The following is a 6328-nucleotide window of genomic DNA, read 5'->3' as shown; positions in this document are numbered from 1 at the left end:
GCGCTTCCCTCCCGTTTTCCGTCCAATGGGCGTGCCAAAGCGCCCCCCTCGGTGTCCGTTTGCAAACACGGCCGCCAGACAAAGCTCCCCCGGCCGTGTGGTGGGGCTCACAGGCATTCCAGGCGGGGAGCGGCGGCAGCGGCGGCGGCGGCCCAAAGACTCGTGATGCGCAGTTTCAACCCCGCCGATTCTCCCCCATCCCATTTCCCCCAGTAGCCCGGGCTTCACCCCTGCGCCCCGGCGAGGCCCCAACGGCGCCCCAGGCCGCCCCAGCGCCTCCCCCAACCACCCCAGCAGAGAGGCACATGTCGCTAGGCCACGTGTCTCAAGGCCGCTGGAGAGAGAGACGGAGAGAGATGGGGAGAGGCCGAGAGAAAGAGAGGGGAAGCAGAAACGGGGGAAGCAAAGAGAGAGAGGGAGAGATAGAAAGGGGAAGAAGAGAGAGGAGGCAGGAGGCTCGCTCGTCCGCCGGGGGATGATATTCGGGAGAGTTCGGCCGGGATAGGGTGGGGGATTAAGGGGTGGGGGTTCGGCGTACTACGCCACGGAGCATCGTATACTATCGAGTGCGCGCTGCCTCAACATCCCGTAGGCCGTGCGGCGGGTGAGCGAGGAGGGTGCGAAGGGGGACTTCCGCGGTTTCCGCGAAGACGCACGGTTACAAGGAGACTGACGACCGCCCTAACGACATAACGACATGCGAACAAGAGATTCATCTCGGAGCATGGCCCTCGGAGGCCGTCACGCGCACAGCCCGGACACAGCCCCCGTAACGCGCACAGTCCGCCCCCCACAAGGGGCGCGGCGATGCGGAGCGGCGACGGCGAGTCTCGGCCGGCCGGGCTCCCCGGCCGTCCGTCACGATTGTTCTGGACGCATCCCCCCCACAGCCCTCGAAACCAACCCCCGCGCTGCTTTCCGATTGGCTCCCAAGGCCACCTGTCCAGCTCCCTGTGGCCGGGCCCCACAGTTTAGTCCACTAATTCCTTGTACGGGAGCGAGAGAGAGGGGGGAAGAGGCAGGCAGGGGGCGCGAGAGAACCACGACAGCGTCGCTCTCGCTCTCTCCGACGCCGGGGCGCACCCCTCTCTCGTGCTCACTCTCTCTCGACACTCGAGTTTCGATTCCGGGGATCGATAACCGGCACGAGCGCGACGCCCTCCCCCGGCCCGCTCCCTCCTCGCCGGCCCGCCCCCCTCGCCCGAGCCTCTCTGGGGGTGCGGAAGCAAGCACCCGGGCTGCCGGGGGTGGGGGAGGGGGGCGCCGCGCCGCGCGGAGGGGTCGCGGTTCGCCTGGCGGCCAAGGTCGTGCGCCCCTCCCCCGCCCCGACCAACCCCCACCGCTCCCCGGCCGGCCCACCCGGCGCCCCCCAGGCTGGCTGGCTGCTGCGCGGTCCGGAGCAACGCCCGGTAGCTAGGCAACACGCTCGGGCACACCACCCTCCCCCGGCCGACACCCGGCTAGAGACCGGCGCCCCGGCGCGCAGGAAGGAAAACAACGGCTCCATCTCCCAACGCACACAAAGCAGTGCGTGAGAACCAACAAGTATCCGCAGTACGGCGGGAGGCGCCCCGCGGCTGTTCTGTTCACCCAATAGGGCACGCCGCGCCGGCAATGGAGGGCGAGAAAGCAGACTTCGAAAATTGCTCGCGGAGAATTGGTTCGCAATACTACCCATGTTTGTTGCGTTCAAACCAAGTTTCAAAACCTTTTCAAGCCATGTAGTCCCGTGCAAAGCCATTTCCTCGCCCTGATGAGGCTTCCGCCCACACTTGGCAGTGCAAGGGGGAGGGCCCGGGCGGCCACGAGCGCGGGGCGTGCTCGCTCCACCCACCCAGCGGCGAGGCCCGGCGCGCGGCCACCCTCCCGAGCCCCACGACGCCGTCCTCGGGCGGAGGCGAGGGGGGCCCTGGCTGGGGGTGCGCCGGGGCCTACGGCCACGACTATGTCTCGGCCGCGACCTTGGCGCCCCGCCGAGCGAGGGTGCATGTGCATCGCCATCAGCGCCACCAACGCTATCGCCGTCTTCGTCCCCGCCCGCCGCCGCCGGGCCCACCCCGGAGGGGCTCTGGTCCGCGCGCCCGGAAACTGCGCCATGCAGCCGGGCCTAACGGGAGCACGTGCGGCTAGCCTACCCCCTCCAGTGCACGGTGATCGACCGGGCGCAGCGGTCTCCGGGGAGCGCGGGGCGGGGAGAGGGGGGGGGGGAGGGGGAGGCTCCTCACTCGCAGCAGCACGTGGAAGGCCCGACAGCCCGAGAGCACCACGGAGCGGGCGGGGCGCGCCAACAGTGCGTGCCGCCGCGGCGCCCCGGGACCCTTCGCGGGCCCCCGCGGCCCCCACGGGGCTCAGCGCGGCACCCCCAGGATGTTTGTCAAGGGGCTCAGGAGCGAGAGCGCGGGAGCGAGGCCCCGCCGGGGAGGGGGCAGCGCCCCGGGCGCCAGAGGGGTGGCGCGGGCTGCGCGGGCTGGTGGTTCAAGGGCGGTTAGGTCGCTTCGCCTAGCAACGAGCCTAGGCCCCCTCCCGCCACCGCTGCCGCCGCGGGCGCCCGGAGGAGGCCCGTGGCCCCGTGGGGGCTTAACCTGTTGAGGGCTGCGGCTGCCTGCCTGCCTGCCTCGCCGCACAGCCTTGCCTGACGTGAGTGCCTTCCAGCGTCACCCGCCGGGAGCGGGCCTCTCGCTCGCACCCATACCGACGGGACGGGTCCCGGGTCCAGCTGGCCGGACAGCGCAAGTCAGGCGGCAAGACACACCACCGCCGCGCCACGCCACGCCTAATGCCCCCCTCGATAACGCGGGACATTCCAAACAGGCTGGCCGGGACTGTGGGAACACACATCCTCACCGCACCGGCGGCACCGTGTGCCCCGGCGGCGGCCCGCCCCCGCCCCGAGTCAACGCGCCCAACAACCGCCTCGAAGGTCGCACCCCGTTCGTCAGCAACGCCTTCCTGCATTGCGTAATGCGCGATAATGACTCAGCGGACGCAATGGCGGGCGCCTCCCCCACCCCCGTGACCTTGGGGGGTGGATCGGCCGCCCCCACCCCACCCCCCGGCCACTAGGCCCGCGAGCCTCGCGAGGACCCTCGCACCGAGGGGCCACGCCTGGGCGAGCTCCTATACCACCACTAGAAGCAGGCGACAGGGCAGGTTCTCTCTCACTACTAGGAATGACCCCCCGCACGTCCACCTCCCCACTCTTCCAAGAGAGGGGAGGGGAGGGAGTGGAGAGAGAGGGGAGGGGAGGGAGTGGAGAGAGAGGGCGCTGTTTCCCCGATACGTGAGAGTAGGGGAGAGAATCAATAACAACCACAGCTCTCCATCTCTCCTCTCTCGCCGTCTCCGCCGCTTTACTCGCGGGGGGGAAGTGCTAGGGGCCGGCCGGCAGGTGCGCAGGCTTATTGGCGTGGCGAGGCGCAGTTTGCGGCGCCTGACCCCGGCTGGCTGCAGCCCCCCCCCCCCTCACTGGACGCAACGTAACAACCTCCGGGTGGCTCCACGGTTACGTCCTCCAGACGACGGGCTGCCCTGCCGTCGCCATGGCGATAGGGGGGACGCACCGCGGGGGCGCCTCAGGTGGAGAGATACTCCCTCCCCTTCCCCCCGGGGGTCCTCCAGGGTCCTCCAGGGTCCTCCTGGATCCGCCCCAGGGTTCCCATGGAGCCACTGCAGCGGCCTTCGGGTCGTCACCGGATCCCCACCCGCGCTCAGACGACCCAACAGGACCAGTTCCACTTTTTTTCCCTCCTCACTCCAAAACAATCACACGACATCAGAGGACGAGGAGGTAGGACGAGGCGGTGGAGGAGGAGAGAGCGAGAGAGATTGGGCGTAAAAGCAGAGAGCGAGAGAGGCTGTGAGCAAAGGGAAGGGGGCAGAGATGGGCTATCTGGATGCTGCGAGTGGCTGGACAAGTCCCAGGGTCGCCGACAAAAAGAAGAAAAGGACACGTATAAAAGTGTCACTGAAAAACATAAACCAAAAGGAAAATACGGGCACCTATAGAGATATACACGAGTTTTATAAGAAAATAATGATAATGAAACGCAGGGAATGCGATAAAAGACGATGTGAGAGGGGGAGAGGCGGGTGAATGGACGAGGAAAGAGGGGGAGGAGAGAAGCGAGCGGGCAAGCTCCGCGGGAAGACTCGGCAACAGCAGCAGATCGCAGCAGCAGCAGCGGCACGAAAGGATTAGAAAAGGAAGAAGAGTCGCCGGGAGAGAGGGAGATACAAGGAAAAGAAACGAATCGGGAGACGAGAGGTCTTCGATGAGCCGAGGAGGAGGAGAGGGCGAGGAGGGAGGAGGGGGCGAGGACGAGGGGGCCAGGGGGGAGGCAGGGACACAAACAGGTGACAGAATGCCGCTACACGGCGCTTCACAACACGGACAGTGCTTCTTGCTCAGGCCGGAACGTGAATGTTCTCCGAGTGTTTAAACCCCGGGCCGGCAGGCCAGGCTGGTCGGGTAGAGAGGGCCGCCCCGCCCCGCCACAACCACCTACCAGCCTACCGATACCGGATTAACATACAGATTGATTCTCACACCTTTGGCGGTGTGCTGTGGATTCCTTCGGCAGCAGCCAGAAGCCAGTCCCGGGCGGGCGGGGCGGCGCCCAACAGGCCCCGGCGCGAGCGGAGCAGAGCGAAGGCGAGCGAGGCAATCGCGAAAAACAATCTGACGAGCCAAGTAGGGGGAGGAGCAGCAGCAAGCAACAAGCGGCGCAGGGTGTGTTTGACGTGCGCGCCACTCGGCGCTGCCCCCGCGCCCCCGCGAAGCAGCGAGGCACTCACTCGTTAGGGGGGCATGCCACCGCGCGGCCCGGGCCACTCTCCGCGGGGACGGACACAATCCCGGAGCAGCACGGCGATAACCATCGGGCCGCTTTCATTTATCATTGTTGCTATGCTGACCGCCAGCCGGCATGCATGTAGAGAATCGCGCGCGCTCCGCGGGAGGCCTCCGGGAGCACCTCCGCGTCAACCATGCAACACCACCTCCGCAGCCGCGTGGACAGGACTCATCGCGCCCATCGACAAGATCGGGACGCATGCAAAATAAAATATAAACTTTCAGCAGAGACGCGAGCGTGTCATTCAAAAAGCAAAACGACGAGGAAATAAATAAAAACGCACAGAAAAGAACAGAAAGAGTGACACCTCCTCTCGGACGTTGCGCTGCTGCTGCTGCTGCTGCTGCTGCTGCTGCTGCGACGCCAGCGGACTGAGTCCTCGCCGCCGTGCCGCGCCAACGCGACGCCCTGCCGAGAGCAGAGGCGCCCAGCGGCGCGACCAGCCGACGCAGCAGCAGCATACACGAGCTCCCCACGTCGTCGACACGACCGCGCTGACGACGGTCGCCCCGCGGGACGAGACGGGGTCAATTTAGCGACGTTTAGAGCGAAACTTGCTCAAGATCGCCAGTGGGGAGATAAGCCCTTGCCAGGACGACACAAACACACACACGGACGCACACAAATATGACGAGGGCCCGACCGGGGCGCACACAAAGGCCACGATTCAAACAGGGCCCGCCAAACAGTTTCACAATGACGAGCGCCGCAACAGATTTGGGTTCTCGAAAACTCTTCAACGAGCCACAGCTCATCAAATGGGCGCATTGCTCCCTGCAAAAAAAAGGTGGGAGCGAGCGAGGAGGAGGTAGGCCACCCCGCCGAGCAGGACCGTCATCACCTTAGAACGCCATGCGCATGCGCACAACCCCACCACCCACTTAACACAGCGAACTCGAAAAAAAAATACGTAAAAATAATAAAAACAACTTGGTATGTCAGGGGGAAAAAATATATTACGGTGAGCTCATGCGATTTTAAGATACGACGACGATGAGGCTCGAGTGGAGGTGGGACAGCTTGATGCATCGCCCGCGCGCATCGCCGCCGAGGATGATGGAGGCTTAAACAGGTGACGAGCCACCCGGAGGGGGAGGAGGAGGACGGGGGAGGAACGCCCCCTGCACCGCGCGCGAGCGAGCGAGCGAGCGGGGGCCCCACATAAACAAGGTAGTTGTAGTAAACACGCGCAGCGCGTGCGTAAATAATCTTGATCCGTCAAAATCTCTTAGCGGCGCGGCGGCACGGGACCGCGCGCAACGACACCGCGGTTACAGGCGCCGCCGCCGCCCCGCCCCGCAGAGTTGTATTGTTTTCCCGGGCCGCGGGGGCGTAAGCGCGTCGGGTCGGGTCGGGGCGGTGACTGATGGTGGGCGCGTCGCCGAGGTGACACACGGGCCAGCCAACCTCCCGGTCGCGGGCCGGGCTCGGCTCACCTGATGAACTCAATCAGAATAAGAAAGCCCCCCTCCTCC

At 65.8% G+C, this 6328-nt stretch overlaps 1 protein-coding gene across 2 annotated transcripts in view; it reads right to left on the bottom strand.

Annotated features, from left to right (window-relative positions):
* LOC113210443 (protein glass) overlaps positions 1 to 6328 on the bottom strand; it is a gene marked incomplete in the record, with an annotated part of 212275 nt that overhangs the window by 26422 nt on the left and 179525 nt on the right.

Source organism: Frankliniella occidentalis, unplaced genomic scaffold (assembly GCF_000697945.3).
Source record: "Frankliniella occidentalis isolate FOCC.00 unplaced genomic scaffold, Focc_3.1 Scaffold149, whole genome shotgun sequence".
In the NCBI taxonomy this organism is placed as follows: domain Eukaryota; kingdom Metazoa; phylum Arthropoda; class Insecta; order Thysanoptera; family Thripidae; genus Frankliniella; species Frankliniella occidentalis.
Note: the sequence above shows the minus strand (reverse complement) of the source record. Positions and strands in the feature narration are given on the sequence as shown.